The sequence below is a fragment of the Anarhichas minor genome, unplaced genomic scaffold, assembly GCF_050575085.1.
Source record: "Anarhichas minor isolate MPS153535 unplaced genomic scaffold, ASM5057508v1 ptg000027l, whole genome shotgun sequence".
NCBI classification, from domain to species: Eukaryota; Metazoa; Chordata; class Actinopteri; order Perciformes; family Anarhichadidae; genus Anarhichas; species Anarhichas minor.
The window spans coordinates 14,827,341-14,842,338 of record NW_027466473.1 but is presented as its reverse complement, the minus strand read 5'-3'; the positions used below and the strand labels follow the sequence as shown (position 1 = coordinate 14,842,338).

Sequence of the window (14,998 nt, the reverse complement as noted above, 5' to 3'; positions counted from 1 at the left end):
TGTGTATAAAAAGCGTCTGACTACTACTCTGTAGGGCGGAGCAATTCTAGGTGGAACTTTTGGCTAGCTTGTACAATTCCTCTGAATCAATTGCCGCTCGTTTCTAAAGTTCCTGCTCTACTGCCTGTTGAATCAAGTAGAGTTGATATCCAGAGCTCAAAATATGCAAGAAAGAGGCACTTTGTCAACCAAGTGGCCCTGATCGTATAGTGGTTAGTACTCTGCGTTATGGTCGCAGCAACCCCGGTTCGAATCCGGGTCACGGCAGCAATGATGAGTTGTGCATGTTTTAAGCTGTTGTAGTTGTAGTGTACTCCAGTCTCATTTCATGTAGTTTGAAACTTGCCAGCTTCAGCCAATTTTTCTAAATGAAGCCCGATGTTTTCCGACGACACCAGTAATTGTACTGGAGTTGTCCACACGTTGTCCACACATTTGCATGAACTGCTGTCGGAACACGGCATTTCCCACAATGCACCAATGTGTAGGGCTAGTGGCGCAATGGACAACGCGTCTGACTACGGATCAGAAGATTCTAGGTTCGACTCCTGGCTAGCTCGTACGATTCTTTAACTTGTAGGTCACTTGCTCCTCGTTAAACAAGTTATTGCCCTACAAACTGCTCAACTAAGTAAATTTACATCCTTATAGAGACAAATGATGTCGACAAAGGCTTTCAGATTGCGTGGGACAAAAGGTTTGTAGATTTCAGTTATGTTCACTGGCTATCTCCTACGAGTCTTTAACTTATAAATCACTTACTCCTCGTTTCACAACTTCCTGCTCTACAAACTGTGTATAAAAAGCGTCTGACTACTACTCTGTAGGGCGGAGCAATTCTAGGTGGAACTTTTGGCTAGCTTGTACAATTCCTCTGAATCAATTGCCGCTCGTTTCTAAAGTTCCTGCTCTACTGCCTGTTGAATCAAGTAGAGTTGATATCCAGAGCTCAAAATATGCAAGAAAGAGGCACTTTGTCAACCAAGTGGCCGTGATCGTATAGTGGTTAGTACTCTGCGTTGTGGTCGCAGCAACCCCGGTTCGAATCCGGGTCACGGCAGCAATGATGAGTTGTGCATGTTTTAAGCTGTTGTAGTTGTAGTGTACTCCAGTCTCATTTCATGTAGTTTGAAACTTGCCAGCTTCAGCCAATTTTTCTAAATGAAGCCCGATGTTTTCCGACGACACCAGTAATTGTACTGGAGTTGTCCACACGTTGTCCACACATTTGCATGAACTGCTGTCGGAACACGGCATTTCCCACAATGCAGCAATGTGTAGGGCTAGTGGCGCAATGGACAACGCGTCTGACTACGGATCAGAAGATTCTAGGTTCGACTCCTGGCTAGCTCGTACGATTCTTTAACTTGTAGGTCACTTGCTCCTCGTTAAACAAGTTATTGCCCTACAAACTGCTCAACTAAGTAAATTTACATCCTTATAGAGACAAATGATGTCGACAAAGGCTTTCAGATTGCGTGGGACAAAAGGTTTGTAGATTTCAGTTATGTTCACTGGCTATCTCCTACGAGTCTTTAACTTATAAATCACTTACTCCTCGTTTCACAACTTCCTGCTCTACAAACTGTGTATAAAAAGCGTCTGACTACTACTCTGTAGGGCGGAGCAATTCTAGGTGGAACTTTTGGCTAGCTTGTACAATTCCTCTGAATCAATTGCCGCTCGTTTCTAAAGTTCCTGCTCTACTGCCTGTTGAATCAAGTAGAGTTGATATCCAGAGCTCAAAATATGCAAGAAAGAGGCACTTTGTCAACCAAGTGGCCGTGATCGTATAGTGGTTAGTACTCTGCGTTGTGGTCGCAGCAACCCCGGTTCGAATCCGGGTCACGGCAGCAATGATGAGTTGTGCATGTTTTAAGCTGTTGTAGTTGTAGTGTACTCCAGTCTCATTTCATGTAGTTTGAAACTTGCCAGCTTCAGCCAATTTTTCTAAATGAAGCCCGATGTTTTCCGACGACACCAGTAATTGTACTGGAGTTGTCCACACGTTGTCCACACGTTTGCATGAACTGCTGTCGGAACACGGCATTTCCCACAATGCACCAATGTGTAGGGCTAGTGGCGCAATGGACAACGCGTCTGACTACGGATCAGAAGATTCTAGGTTCGACTCCTGGCTAGCTCGTACGATTCTTTAACTTGTAGGTCACTTGCTCCTCGTTAAACAAGTTCTTGCCCTACAAACTGCTCAACTAAGTAAATTTACATCCTTATAGAGACAAATGATGTCGACAAAGGCTTTCAGATTGCGTGGGACAAAAGGTTTGTAGATTTCAGTTATGTTCACTGGCTATCTCCTACGAGTCTTTAACTTATAAATCACTTACTCCTCGTTTCACAACTTCCTGCTCTACAAACTGTGTATAAAAAGCGTCTGACTACTACTCTGTAGGGCGGAGCAATTCTAGGTGGAACTTTTGGCTAGCTTGTACAATTCCTCTGAATCAATTGCCGCTCGTTTCTAAAGTTCCTGCTCTACTGCCTGTTGAATCAAGTAGAGTTGATATCCAGAGCTCAAAATATGCAAGAAAGAGGCACTTTGTCAACCAAGTGGCCGTGATCGTATAGTGGTTAGTACTCTGCGTTGTGGTCGCAGCAACCCCGGTTCGAATCCGGGTCACGGCAGCAATGATGAGTTGTGCATGTTTTAAGCTGTTGTAGTTGTAGTGTACTCCAGTCTCATTTCATGTAGTTTGAAACTTGCCAGCTTCAGCCAATTTTTCTAAATGAAGCCCGATGTTTTCCGACGACACCAGTAATTGTACTGGAGTTGTCCACACGTTGTCCACACGTTTGCATGAACTGCTGTCGGAACACGGCATTTCCCACAATGCACCAATGTGTAGGGCTAGTGGCGCAATGGACAACGCGTCTGACTACGGATCAGAAGATTCTAGGTTCGACTCCTGGCTAGCTCGTACGATTCTTTAACTTGTAGGTCACTTGCTCCTCGTTAAACAAGTTATTGCCCTACAAACTGCTCAACTAAGTAAATTTACATCCTTATAGAGACAAATGATGTCGACAAAGGCTTTCAGATTGCGTGGGACAAAAGGTTTGTAGATTTCAGTTATGTTCACTGGCTATCTCCTACGAGTCTTTAACTTATAAATCACTTACTCCTCGTTTCACAACTTCCTGCTCTACAAACTGTGTATAAAAAGCGTCTGACTACTACTCTGTAGGGCGGAGCAATTCTAGGTGGAACTTTTGGCTAGCTTGTACAATTCCTCTGAATCAATTGCCGCTCGTTTCTAAAGTTCCTGCTCTACTGCCTGTTGAATCAAGTAGAGTTGATATCCAGAGCTCAAAATATGCAAGAAAGAGGCACTTTGTCAACCAAGTGGCCGTGATCGTATAGTGGTTAGTACTCTGCGTTGTGGTCGCAGCAACCCCGGTTCGAATCCGGGTCACGGCAGCAATGATGAGTTGTGCATGTTTTAAGCTGTTGTAGTTGTAGTGTACTCCAGTCTCATTTCATGTAGTTTGAAACTTGCCAGCTTCAGCCAATTTTTCTAAATGAAGCCCGATGTTTTCCGACGACACCAGTAATTGTACTGGAGTTGTCCACACGTTGTCCACACGTTTGCATGAACTGCTGTCGGAACACGGCATTTCCCACAATGCACCAATGTGTAGGGCTAGTGGCGCAATGGACAACGCGTCTGACTACGGATCAGAAGATTCTAGGTTCGACTCCTGGCTAGCTCGTACGATTCTTTAACTTGTAGGTCACTTGCTCCTCGTTAAACAAGTTCTTGCCCTACAAACTGCTCAACTAAGTAAATTTACATCCTTATAGAGACAAATGATGTCGACAAAGGCTTTCAGATTGCGTGGGACAAAAGGTTTGTAGATTTCAGTTATGTTCACTGGCTATCTCCTACGAGTCTTTAACTTATAAATCACTTACTCCTCGTTTCACAACTTCCTGCTCTACAAACTGTGTATAAAAAGCGTCTGACTACTACTCTGTAGGGCGGAGCAATTCTAGGTGGAACTTTTGGCTAGCTTGTACAATTCCTCTGAATCAATTGCCGCTCGTTTCTAAAGTTCATGCTCTACTGCCTGTTGAATCAAGTAGAGTTGATATCCAGAGCTCAAAATATGCAAGAAAGAGGCACTTTGTCAACCAAGTGGCCGTGATCGTATAGTGGTTAGTACTCTGCGTTGTGGTTGCAGCAACCCCGGTTCGAATCCGGGTCACGGCAGCAATGATGAGTTGTGCATGTTTTAAGCTGTTGTAGTTGTAGTGTACTCCAGTCTCATTTCATGTAGTTTGAAACTTGCCAGCTTCAGCCAATTTTTCTAAATGAAGCCCGATGTTTTCCGACGACACCAGTAATTGTACTGGAGTTGTCCACACGTTGTCCACACGTTTTCATGAACTGCTGTCGGAACACGGCATTTCCCACAATGCACCAATGTGTAGGGCTAGTGGCGCAATGGACAACGCGTCTGACTACGGATCAGAAGATTCTAGGTTCGACTCCTGGCTAGCTCGTACGATTCTTTAACTTGTAGGTCACTTGCTCCTCGTTAAACAAGTTCTTGCCCTACAAACTGCTCAACTAAGTAAATTTACATCCTTATAGAGACAAATGATGTCGACAAAGGCTTTCAGATTGCGTGGGACAAAAGGTTTGTAGATTTCAGTTATGTTCACTGGCTATCTCCTACGAGTCTTTAACTTATAAATCACTTACTCCTCGTTTCACAACTTCCTGCTCTACAAACTGTGTATAAAAAGCGTCTGACTACTACTCTGTAGGGCGGAGCAATTCTAGGTGGAACTTTTGGCTAGCTTGTACAATTCCTCTGAATCAATTGCCGCTCGTTTCTAAAGTTCATGCTCTACTGCCTGTTGAATCAAGTAGAGTTGATATCCAGAGCTCAAAATATGCAAGAAAGAGGCACTTTGTCAACCAAGTGGCCGTGATCGTATAGTGGTTAGTACTCTGCGTTGTGGTTGCAGCAACCCCGGTTCGAATCCGGGTCACGGCAGCAATGATGAGTTGTGCATGTTTTAAGCTGTTGTAGTTGTAGTGTACTCCAGTCTCATTTCATGTAGTTTGAAACTTGCCAGCTTCAGCCAATTTTTCTAAATGAAGCCCGATGTTTTCCGACGACACCAGTAATTGTACTGGAGTTGTCCACACGTTGTCCACACGTTTTCATGAACTGCTGTCGGAACACGGCATTTCCCACAATGCACCAATGTGTAGGGCTAGTGGCGCAATGGACAACGCGTCTGACTACGGATCAGAAGATTCTAGGTTTGACTCCTGGCTAGCTCGTACGATTCTTTAACTTGTAGGTCACTTGCTCCTCGTTAAACAAGTTCTTGCCCTACAAACTGCTCAACTAAGTAAATTTACATCCTTATAGAGACAAATGATGTCGACAAAGGCTTTCAGATTGCGTGGGACAAAAGGTTTGTAGATTTCAGTTATGTTCACTGGCTATCTCCTACGAGTCTTTAACTTATAAATCACTTACTCCTCGTTTCACAACTTCCTGCTCTACAAACTGTGTATAAAAAGCGTCTGACTACTACTCTGTAGGGCGGAGCAATTCTAGGTGGAACTTTTGGCTAGCTTGTACAATTCCTCTGAATCAATTGCCGCTCGTTTCTAAAGTTCCTGCTCTACTGCCTGTTGAATCAAGTAGAGTTGATATCCAGAGCTCAAAATATGCAAGAAAGAGGCACTTTGTCAACCAAGTGGCCGTGATCGTATAGTGGTTAGTACTCTACGTTGTGGTCGCAGCAACCCCGGTTCGAATCCGGGTCACGGCAGCAATGATGAGTTGTGCATGTTTTAAGCTGTTGTAGTTGTAGTGTACTCCAGTCTCATTTCATGTAGTTTGAAACTTGCCAGCTTCAGCCAATTTTTCTAAATGAAGCCCGATGTTTTCCGACGACACCAGTAATTGTACTGGAGTTGTCCACACGTTGTCCACACATTTGCATGAACTGCTGTCGGAACACGGCATTTCCCACAATGCAGCAATGTGTAGGGCTAGTGGCGCAATGGACAACGCGTCTGACTACGGATCAGAAGATTCTAGGTTCGACTCCTGGCTAGCTCGTACGATTCTTTAACTTGTAGGTCACTTGCTCCTCGTTAAACAAGTTCTTGCCCTACAAACTGCTCAACTAAGTAAATTTACATCCTTATAGAGACAAATGATGTCGACAAAGGCTTTCAGATTGCGTGGGACAAAAGGTTTGTAGATTTCAGTTATGTTCACTGGCTATCTCCTACGAGTCTTTAACTTATAAATCACTTACTCCTCGTTTCACAACTTCCTGCTCTACAAACTGTGTATAAAAAGCGTCTGACTACTACTCTGTAGGGCGGAGCAATTCTAGGTGGAACTTTTGGCTAGCTTGTACAATTCCTCTGAATCAATTGCCGCTCGTTTCTAAAGTTCCTGCTCTACTGCCTGTTGAATCAAGTAGAGTTGATATCCAGAGCTCAAAATATGCAAGAAAGAGGCACTTTGTCAACCAAGTGGCCGTGATCGTATAGTGGTTAGTACTCTGCGTTGTGGTCGCAGCAACCCCGGTTCGAATCCGGGTCACGGCAGCAATGATGAGTTGTGCATGTTTTAAGCTGTTGTAGTTGTAGTGTACTCCAGTCTCATTTCATGTAGTTTGAAACTTGCCAGCTTCAGCCAATTTTTCTAAATGAAGCCCGATGTTTTCCGACGACACCAGTAATTGTACTGGAGTTGTCCACACGTTGTCCACACATTTGCATGAACTGCTGTCGGAACACGGCATTTCCCACAATGCAGCAATGTGTAGGGCTAGTGGCGCAATGGACAACGCGTCTGACTACGGATCAGAAGATTCTAGGTTCGACTCCTGGCTAGCTCGTACGATTCTTTAACTTGTAGGTCACTTGCTCCTCGTTAAACAAGTTCTTGCCCTACAAACTGCTCAACTAAGTAAATTTACATCCTTATAGAGACAAATGATGTCGACAAAGGCTTTCAGATTGCGTGGGACAAAAGGTTTGTAGATTTCAGTTATGTTCACTGGCTATCTCCTACGAGTCTTTAACTTATAAATCACTTACTCCTCGTTTCACAACTTCCTGCTCTACAAACTGTGTATAAAAAGCGTCTGACTACTACTCTGTAGGGCGGAGCAATTCTAGGTGGAACTTTTGGCTAGCTTGTACAATTCCTCTGAATCAATTGCCGCTCGTTTCTAAAGTTCCTGCTCTACTGCCTGTTGAATCAAGTAGAGTTGATATCCAGAGCTCAAAATATGCAAGAAAGAGGCACTTTGTCAACCAAGTGGCCGTGATCGTATAGTGGTTAGTACTCTGCGTTGTGGTCGCAGCAACCCCGGTTCGAATCCGGGTCACGGCAGCAATGATGAGTTGTGCATGTTTTAAGCTGTTGTAGTTGTAGTGTACTCCAGTCTCATTTCATGTAGTTTGAAACTTGCCAGCTTCAGCCAATTTTTCTAAATGAAGCCCGATGTTTTCCGACGACACCAGTAATTGTACTGGAGTTGTCCACACGTTGTCCACACATTTGCATGAACTGCTGTCGGAACACGGCATTTCCCACAATGCAGCAATGTGTAGGGCTAGTGGCGCAATGGACAACGCGTCTGACTACGGATCAGAAGATTCTAGGTTCGACTCCTGGCTAGCTCGTACGATTCTTTAACTTGTAGGTCACTTGCTCCTCGTTAAACAAGTTCTTGCCCTACAAACTGCTCAACTAAGTAAATTTACATCCTTATAGAGACAAATGATGTCGACAAAGGCTTTCAGATTGCGTGGGACAAAAGGTTTGTAGATTTCAGTTATGTTCACTGGCTATCTCCTACGAGTCTTTAACTTATAAATCACTTACTCCTCGTTTCACAACTTCCTGCTCTACAAACTGTGTATAAAAAGCGTCTGACTACTACTCTGTAGGGCGGAGCAATTCTAGGTGGAACTTTTGGCTAGCTTGTACAATTCCTCTGAATCAATTGCCGCTCGTTTCTAAAGTTCCTGCTCTACTGCCTGTTGAATCAAGTAGAGTTGATATCCAGAGCTCAAAATATGCAAGAAAGAGGCACTTTGTCAACCAAGTGGCCGTGATCGTATAGTGGTTAGTACTCTGCGTTGTGGTCGCAGCAACCCCGGTTCGAATCCGGGTCACGGCAGCAATGATGAGTTGTGCATGTTTTAAGCTGTTGTAGTTGTAGTGTACTCCAGTCTCATTTCATGTAGTTTGAAACTTGCCAGCTTCAGCCAATTTTTCTAAATGAAGCCCGATGTTTTCCGACGACACCAGTAATTGTACTGGAGTTGTCCACACGTTGTCCACACATTTGCATGAACTGCTGTCGGAACACGGCATTTCCCACAATGCAGCAATGTGTAGGGCTAGTGGCGCAATGGACAACGCGTCTGACTACGGATCAGAAGATTCTAGGTTCGACTCCTGGCTAGCTCGTACGATTCTTTAACTTGTAGGTCACTTGCTCCTCGTTAAACAAGTTCTTGCCCTACAAACTGCTCAACTAAGTAAATTTACATCCTTATAGAGACAAATGATGTCGACAAAGGCTTTCAGATTGCGTGGGACAAAAGGTTTGTAGATTTCAGTTATGTTCACTGGCTATCTCCTACGAGTCTTTAACTTATAAATCACTTACTCCTCGTTTCACAACTTCCTGCTCTACAAACTGTGTATAAAAAGCGTCTGACTACTACTCTGTAGGGCGGAGCAATTCTAGGTGGAACTTTTGGCTAGCTTGTACAATTCCTCTGAATCAATTGCCGCTCGTTTCTAAAGTTCCTGCTCTTCTGCCTGTTGAATCAAGTAGAGTTGATATCCAGAGCTCAAAATATGCAAGAAAGAGGCACTTTGTCAACCAAGTGGCCGTGATCGTATAGTGGTTAGTACTCTGCGTTGTGGTTGCAGCAACCCCGGTTCGAATCCGGGTCACGGCAGCAATGATGAGTTGTGCATGTTTTAAGCTGTTGTAGTTGTAGTGTACTCCAGTCTCATTTCATGTAGTTTGAAACTTGCCAGCTTCAGCCAATTTTTCTAAATGAAGCCCGATGTTTTCCGACGACACCAGTAATTGTACTGGAGTTGTCCACACGTTGTCCACACGTTTTCATGAACTGCTGTCGGAACACGGCATTTCCCACAATGCACCAATGTGTAGGGCTAGTGGCGCAATGGACAACGCGTCTGACTACGGATCAGAAGATTCTAGGTTTGACTCCTGGCTAGCTCGTACGATTCTTTAACTTGTAGGTCACTTGCTCCTCGTTAAACAAGTTCTTGCCCTACAAACTGCTCAACTAAGTAAATTTACATCCTTATAGAGACAAATGATGTCGACAAAGGCTTTCAGATTGCGTGGGACAAAAGGTTTGTAGATTTCAGTTATGTTCACTGGCTATCTCCTACGAGTCTTTAACTTATAAATCACTTACTCCTCGTTTCACAACTTCCTGCTCTACAAACTGTGTATAAAAAGCGTCTGACTACTACTCTGTAGGGCGGAGCAATTCTAGGTGGAACTTTTGGCTAGCTTGTACAATTCCTCTGAATCAATTGCCGCTCGTTTCTAAAGTTCCTGCTCTACTGCCTGTTGAATCAAGTAGAGTTGATATCCAGAGCTCAAAATATGCAAGAAAGAGGCACTTTGTCAACCAAGTGGCCGTGATCGTATAGTGGTTAGTACTCTACGTTGTGGTCGCAGCAACCCCGGTTCGAATCCGGGTCACGGCAGCAATGATGAGTTGTGCATGTTTTAAGCTGTTGTAGTTGTAGTGTACTCCAGTCTCATTTCATGTAGTTTGAAACTTGCCAGCTTCAGCCAATTTTTCTAAATGAAGCCCGATGTTTTCCGACGACACCAGTAATTGTACTGGAGTTGTCCACACGTTGTCCACACATTTGCATGAACTGCTGTCGGAACACGGCATTTCCCACAATGCAGCAATGTGTAGGGCTAGTGGCGCAATGGACAACGCGTCTGACTACGGATCAGAAGATTCTAGGTTCGACTCCTGGCTAGCTCGTACGATTCTTTAACTTGTAGGTCACTTGCTCCTCGTTAAACAAGTTCTTGCCCTACAAACTGCTCAACTAAGTAAATTTACATCCTTATAGAGACAAATGATGTCGACAAAGGCTTTCAGATTGCGTGGGACAAAAGGTTTGTAGATTTCAGTTATGTTCACTGGCTATCTCCTACGAGTCTTTAACTTATAAATCACTTACTCCTCGTTTCACAACTTCCTGCTCTACAAACTGTGTATAAAAAGCGTCTGACTACTACTCTGTAGGGCGGAGCAATTCTAGGTGGAACTTTTGGCTAGCTTGTACAATTCCTCTGAATCAATTGCCGCTCGTTCCTAAAGTTCCTGCTCTACTGCCTGTTGAATCAAGTAGAGTTGATATCCAGAGCTCAAAATATGCAAGAAAGAGGCACTTTGTCAACCAAGTGGCCGTGATCGTATAGTGGTTAGTACTCTACGTTGTGGTCGCAGCAACCCCGGTTCGAATCCGGGTCACGGCAGCAATGATGAGTTGTGCATGTTTTAAGCTGTTGTAGTTGTAGTGTACTCCAGTCTCATTTCATGTAGTTTGAAACTTGCCAGCTTCAGCCAATTTTTCTAAATGAAGCCCGATGTTTTCCGACGACACCAGTAATTGTACTGGAGTTGTCCACACGTTGTCCACACATTTGCATGAACTGCTGTCGGAACACGGCATTTCCCACAATGCAGCAATGTGTAGGGCTAGTGGCGCAATGGACAACGCGTCTGACTACGGATCAGAAGATTCTAGGTTCGACTCCTGGCTAGCTCGTACGATTCTTTAACTTGTAGGTCACTTGCTCCTCGTTAAACAAGTTCTTGCCCTACAAACTGCTCAACTAAGTAAATTTACATCCTTATAGAGACAAATGATGTCGACAAAGGCTTTCAGATTGCGTGGGACAAAAGGTTTGTAGATTTCAGTTATGTTCACTGGCTATCTCCTACGAGTCTTTAACTTATAAATCACTTACTCCTCGTTTCACAACTTCCTGCTCTACAAACTGTGTATAAAAAGCGTCTGACTACTACTCTGTAGGGCGGAGCAATTCTAGGTGGAACTTTTGGCTAGCTTGTACAATTCCTCTGAATCAATTGCCGCTCGTTTCTAAAGTTCCTGCTCTACTGCCTGTTGAATCAAGTAGAGTTGATATCCAGAGCTCAAAATATGCAAGAAAGAGGCACTTTGTCAACCAAGTGGCCGTGATCGTATAGTGGTTAGTACTCTACGTTGTGGTCGCAGCAACCCCGGTTCGAATCCGGGTCACGGCAGCAATGATGAGTTGTGCATGTTTTAAGCTGTTGTAGTTGTAGTGTACTCCAGTCTCATTTCATGTAGTTTGAAACTTGCCAGCTTCAGCCAATTTTTCTAAATGAAGCCCGATGTTTTCCGACGACACCAGTAATTGTACTGGAGTTGTCCACACGTTGTCCACACATTTGCATGAACTGCTGTCGGAACACGGCATTTCCCACAATGCAGCAATGTGTAGGGCTAGTGGCGCAATGGACAACGCGTCTGACTACGGATCAGAAGATTCTAGGTTCGACTCCTGGCTAGCTCGTACGATTCTTTAACTTGTAGGTCACTTGCTCCTCGTTAAACAAGTTCTTGCCCTACAAACTGCTCAACTAAGTAAATTTACATCCTTATAGAGACAAATGATGTCGACAAAGGCTTTCAGATTGCGTGGGACAAAAGGTTTGTAGATTTCAGTTATGTTCACTGGCTATCTCCTACGAGTCTTTAACTTATAAATCACTTACTCCTCGTTTCACAACTTCCTGCTCTACAAACTGTGTATAAAAAGCGTCTGACTACTACTCTGTAGGGCGGAGCAATTCTAGGTGGAACTTTTGGCTAGCTTGTACAATTCCTCTGAATCAATTGCCGCTCGTTTCTAAAGTTCCTGCTCTACTGCCTGTTGAATCAAGTAGAGTTGATATCCAGAGCTCAAAATATGCAAGAAAGAGGCACTTTGTCAACCAAGTGGCCGTGATCGTATAGTGGTTAGTACTCTGCGTTGTGGTTGCAGCAACCCTGGTTCGAATCCGGGTCACGGCAGCAATGATGAGTTGTGCATGTTTTAAGCTGTTGTAGTTGTAGTGTACTCCAGTCTCATTTCATGTAGTTTGAAACTTGCCAGCTTCAGCCAATTTTTCTAAATGAAGCCCGATGTTTTCCGACGACACCAGTAATTGTACTGGAGTTGTCCACACGTTGTCCACACGTTTTCATGAACTGCTGTCGGAACACGGCATTTCCCACAATGCACCAATGTGTAGGGCTAGTGGCGCAATGGACAACGCGTCTGACTACGGATCAGAAGATTCTAGGTTTGACTCCTGGCTAGCTCGTACGATTCTTTAACTTGTAGGTCACTTGCTCCTCGTTAAACAAGTTCTTGCCCTACAAACTGCTCAACTAAGTAAATTTACATCCTTATAGAGACAAATGATGTCGACAAAGGCTTTCAGATTGCGTGGGACAAAAGGTTTGTAGATTTCAGTTATGTTCACTGGCTATCTCCTACGAGTCTTTAACTTATAAATCACTTACTCCTCGTTTCACAACTTCCTGCTCTACAAACTGTGTATAAAAAGCGTCTGACTACTACTCTGTAGGGCGGAGCAATTCTAGGTGGAACTTTTGGCTAGCTTGTACAATTCCTCTGAATCAATTGCCGCTCGTTTCTAAAGTTCCTGCTCTACTGCCTGTTGAATCAAGTAGAGTTGATATCCAGAGCTCAAAATATGCAAGAAAGAGGCACTTTGTCAACCAAGTGGCCGTGATCGTATAGTGGTTAGTACTCTACGTTGTGGTCGCAGCAACCCCGGTTCGAATCCGGGTCACGGCAGCAATGATGAGTTGTGCATGTTTTAAGCTGTTGTAGTTGTAGTGTACTCCAGTCTCATTTCATGTAGTTTGAAACTTGCCAGCTTCAGCCAATTTTTCTAAATGAAGCCCGATGTTTTCCGACGACACCAGTAATTGTACTGGAGTTGTCCACACGTTGTCCACACATTTGCATGAACTGCTGTCGGAACACGGCATTTCCCACAATGCAGCAATGTGTAGGGCTAGTGGCGCAATGGACAACGCGTTTGACTAGGGATCAGAAGATTCTAGGTTCGACTCCTGGCTAGCTCGTACGATTCTTTAACTTGTAGGTCACTTGCTCCTCGTTAAACAAGTTCTTGCCCTACAAACTGCTCAACTAAGTAAATTTACATCCTTATAGAGACAAATGATGTCGACAAAGGCTTTCAGATTGCGTGGGACAAAAGGTTTGTAGATTTCAGTTATGTTCACTGGCTATCTCCTACGAGTCTTTAACTTATAAATCACTTACTCCTCGTTTCACAACTTCCTGCTCTACAAACTGTGTATAAAAAGCGTCTGACTACTACTCTGTAGGGCGGAGCAATTCTAGGTGGAACTTTTGGCTAGCTTGTACAATTCCTCTGAATCAATTGCCGCTCGTTTCTAAAGTTCCTGCTCTACTGCCTGTTGAATCAAGTAGAGTTGATATCCAGAGCTCAAAATATGCAAGAAAGAGGCACTTTGTCAACCAAGTGGCCGTGATCGTATAGTGGTTAGTACTCTGCGTTGTGGTCGCAGCAACCCCGGTTCGAATCCGGGTCACGGCAGCAATGATGAGTTGTGCATGTTTTAAGCTGTTGTAGTTGTAGTGTACTCCAGTCTCATTTCATGTAGTTTGAAACTTGCCAGCTTCAGCCAATTTTTCTAAATGAAGCCCGATGTTTTCCGACGACACCAGTAATTGTACTGGAGTTGTCCACACGTTGTCCACACATTTGCATGAACTGCTGTCGGAACACGGCATTTCCCACAATGCAGCAATGTGTAGGGCTAGTGGCGCAATGGACAACGCGTCTGACTACGGATCAGAAGATTCTAGGTTCGACTCCTGGCTAGCTCGTACGATTCTTTAACTTGTAGGTCACTTGCTCCTCGTTAAACAAGTTATTGCCCTACAAACTGCTCAACTAAGTAAATTTACATCCTTATAGAGACAAATGATGTCGACAAAGGCTTTCAGATTGCGTGGGACAAAAGGTTTGTAGATTTCAGTTATGTTCACTGGCTATCTCCTACGAGTCTTTAACTTATAAATCACTTACTCCTCGTTTCACAACTTCCTGCTCTACAAACTGTGTATAATAAGCGTCTGACACCTACTCTGTAGGGCGGAGCAATTCTAGGTGGAACTTTTGGCTAGCTTGTACAATTCCTCTGAATCAATTGCCGCTCGTTTCTAAAGTTCCTGCTCTACTGCCTGTTGAATCAAGTAGAGTTGATATCCAGAGCTCAAAATATGCAAGAAAGAGGCACTTTGTCAACCAAGTGGCCGTGATCGTATAGTGGTTAGTACTCTGCGTTGTGGTTGCAGCAACCCCGGTTCGAATCCGGGTCACGGCAGCAATGATGAGTTGTGCATGTTTTAAGCTGTTGTAGTTGTAGTGTACTCCAGTCTCATTTCATGTAGTTTGAAACTTGCCAGCTTCAGCCAATTTTTCTAAATGAAGCCCGATGTTTTCCGACGACACCAGTAATTGTACTGGAGTTGTCCACACGTTGTCCACACGTTTTCATGAACTGCTGTCGGAACACGGCATTTCCCACAATGCACCAATGTGTAGGGCTAGTGGTGCAATGGACAACGCGTCTGACTACGGATCAGAAGATTCTAGGTTTGACTCCTGGCTAGCTCGTACGATTCTTTAACTTGTAGGTCACTTGCTCCTCGTTAAACAAGTTCTTGCCCTACAAACTGCTCAACTAAGTAAATTTACATCCTTATAGAGACAAATGATGTCGACAAAGGCTTTCAGATTGCGTGGGACAAAAGGTTTGTAGATTTCAGTTATGTTCACTG

General features: G+C 44.0%; 1 protein-coding gene and 31 non-coding genes across 32 annotated transcripts in view; 31 read left to right on the top strand and 1 right to left on the bottom strand.

The window, feature by feature from the left end:
• cfap54 (cilia and flagella associated 54) overlaps window positions 1–14,998 on the bottom strand; it is a 122,804-nt gene that overhangs the window by 47,282 nt on the left and 60,524 nt on the right. The window lies entirely within an intron of this gene.
• Window positions 488–560, top strand: trnar-acg (transfer RNA arginine (anticodon ACG)). Its single transcript has one exon. It is a non-coding gene; the product is annotated as a tRNA-Arg (tRNA).
• Window positions 989–1,060, top strand: trnah-gug (transfer RNA histidin (anticodon GUG)). Its single transcript has one exon. It is a non-coding gene; the product is annotated as a tRNA-His (tRNA).
• On the top strand, window positions 1,281–1,353 carry trnar-acg (transfer RNA arginine (anticodon ACG)). Its single transcript has one exon. It is a non-coding gene; the product is annotated as a tRNA-Arg (tRNA).
• Window positions 1,782–1,853, top strand: trnah-gug (transfer RNA histidin (anticodon GUG)). The gene has a single exon. It is a non-coding gene; the product is annotated as a tRNA-His (tRNA).
• On the top strand, window positions 2,074–2,146 carry trnar-acg (transfer RNA arginine (anticodon ACG)). The gene has a single exon. It is a non-coding gene; the product is annotated as a tRNA-Arg (tRNA).
• Window positions 2,575–2,646, top strand: trnah-gug (transfer RNA histidin (anticodon GUG)). Its single transcript has one exon. It is a non-coding gene; the product is annotated as a tRNA-His (tRNA).
• Window positions 2,867–2,939, top strand: trnar-acg (transfer RNA arginine (anticodon ACG)). The gene has a single exon. It is a non-coding gene; the product is annotated as a tRNA-Arg (tRNA).
• trnah-gug (transfer RNA histidin (anticodon GUG)) lies at window positions 3,368–3,439 on the top strand. The gene has a single exon. It is a non-coding gene; the product is annotated as a tRNA-His (tRNA).
• trnar-acg (transfer RNA arginine (anticodon ACG)) lies at window positions 3,660–3,732 on the top strand. The gene has a single exon. It is a non-coding gene; the product is annotated as a tRNA-Arg (tRNA).
• On the top strand, window positions 4,161–4,232 carry trnah-gug (transfer RNA histidin (anticodon GUG)). The gene has a single exon. It is a non-coding gene; the product is annotated as a tRNA-His (tRNA).
• Window positions 4,453–4,525, top strand: trnar-acg (transfer RNA arginine (anticodon ACG)). Its single transcript has one exon. It is a non-coding gene; the product is annotated as a tRNA-Arg (tRNA).
• trnah-gug (transfer RNA histidin (anticodon GUG)) lies at window positions 4,954–5,025 on the top strand. Its single transcript has one exon. It is a non-coding gene; the product is annotated as a tRNA-His (tRNA).
• On the top strand, window positions 5,246–5,318 carry trnar-acg (transfer RNA arginine (anticodon ACG)). The gene has a single exon. It is a non-coding gene; the product is annotated as a tRNA-Arg (tRNA).
• Window positions 6,039–6,111, top strand: trnar-acg (transfer RNA arginine (anticodon ACG)). The gene has a single exon. It is a non-coding gene; the product is annotated as a tRNA-Arg (tRNA).
• Window positions 6,540–6,611, top strand: trnah-gug (transfer RNA histidin (anticodon GUG)). The gene has a single exon. It is a non-coding gene; the product is annotated as a tRNA-His (tRNA).
• Window positions 6,832–6,904, top strand: trnar-acg (transfer RNA arginine (anticodon ACG)). The gene has a single exon. It is a non-coding gene; the product is annotated as a tRNA-Arg (tRNA).
• trnah-gug (transfer RNA histidin (anticodon GUG)) lies at window positions 7,333–7,404 on the top strand. Its single transcript has one exon. It is a non-coding gene; the product is annotated as a tRNA-His (tRNA).
• Window positions 7,625–7,697, top strand: trnar-acg (transfer RNA arginine (anticodon ACG)). Its single transcript has one exon. It is a non-coding gene; the product is annotated as a tRNA-Arg (tRNA).
• Window positions 8,126–8,197, top strand: trnah-gug (transfer RNA histidin (anticodon GUG)). Its single transcript has one exon. It is a non-coding gene; the product is annotated as a tRNA-His (tRNA).
• On the top strand, window positions 8,418–8,490 carry trnar-acg (transfer RNA arginine (anticodon ACG)). Its single transcript has one exon. It is a non-coding gene; the product is annotated as a tRNA-Arg (tRNA).
• On the top strand, window positions 8,919–8,990 carry trnah-gug (transfer RNA histidin (anticodon GUG)). The gene has a single exon. It is a non-coding gene; the product is annotated as a tRNA-His (tRNA).
• On the top strand, window positions 9,211–9,283 carry trnar-acg (transfer RNA arginine (anticodon ACG)). The gene has a single exon. It is a non-coding gene; the product is annotated as a tRNA-Arg (tRNA).
• Window positions 10,004–10,076, top strand: trnar-acg (transfer RNA arginine (anticodon ACG)). Its single transcript has one exon. It is a non-coding gene; the product is annotated as a tRNA-Arg (tRNA).
• trnar-acg (transfer RNA arginine (anticodon ACG)) lies at window positions 10,797–10,869 on the top strand. Its single transcript has one exon. It is a non-coding gene; the product is annotated as a tRNA-Arg (tRNA).
• trnar-acg (transfer RNA arginine (anticodon ACG)) lies at window positions 11,590–11,662 on the top strand. The gene has a single exon. It is a non-coding gene; the product is annotated as a tRNA-Arg (tRNA).
• trnah-gug (transfer RNA histidin (anticodon GUG)) lies at window positions 12,091–12,162 on the top strand. Its single transcript has one exon. It is a non-coding gene; the product is annotated as a tRNA-His (tRNA).
• trnar-acg (transfer RNA arginine (anticodon ACG)) lies at window positions 12,383–12,455 on the top strand. Its single transcript has one exon. It is a non-coding gene; the product is annotated as a tRNA-Arg (tRNA).
• On the top strand, window positions 13,176–13,248 carry trnap-agg (transfer RNA proline (anticodon AGG)). Its single transcript has one exon. It is a non-coding gene; the product is annotated as a tRNA-Pro (tRNA).
• trnah-gug (transfer RNA histidin (anticodon GUG)) lies at window positions 13,677–13,748 on the top strand. Its single transcript has one exon. It is a non-coding gene; the product is annotated as a tRNA-His (tRNA).
• Window positions 13,969–14,041, top strand: trnar-acg (transfer RNA arginine (anticodon ACG)). The gene has a single exon. It is a non-coding gene; the product is annotated as a tRNA-Arg (tRNA).
• Window positions 14,470–14,541, top strand: trnah-gug (transfer RNA histidin (anticodon GUG)). The gene has a single exon. It is a non-coding gene; the product is annotated as a tRNA-His (tRNA).